The sequence below is a fragment of the Sphaeroforma arctica genome (genome assembly GCF_001186125.1).
Source record: "Sphaeroforma arctica JP610 unplaced genomic scaffold supercont1.1637, whole genome shotgun sequence".
NCBI lineage: Eukaryota > Ichthyosporea > Ichthyophonida > Sphaeroforma > Sphaeroforma arctica.
The window spans coordinates 3972-4451 of record NW_014038921.1 but is presented as its reverse complement, the minus strand read 5'-3'; positions in this window follow the sequence as shown (position 1 = coordinate 4451).

Here is a 480-nt window from a genome sequence, read left to right as displayed (position 1 = left end):
GTGTGTGTGTGTGTGTGTGTTTGTGTATGTGTGTGTAAGGGCGTTTGTGTGTAGTGGCGTGTGTGTGTGTGTGTATGTGTGTATGTGTGAGTGTTTAAGTCACATATATATGTATCTATATATTGTCTAGGTATGTATCTACGAATATATGTATATTTATATAAGTGTGTGTGCGTGTGCGTTTATGTGTACATCTGTGTGTGCGTGTGTATGTATGTGTGATGAATGTATACGAGCAAATACATGTACATGTATACGATGCATATGTATATGTATATGTATATACTTATATAACTGAATTTACGTTTATATAGATGCATATACATATGCAAATATACTTGTATATATTCATTTTTGTCTATATTCATATGTATATGTATATATGTATAAATTTATATATATATATATAGGTTTATACATATACATATATACATATATATATATGTGTGTGTGTGTGTGTGTGTGTTTACATAAAGTTAA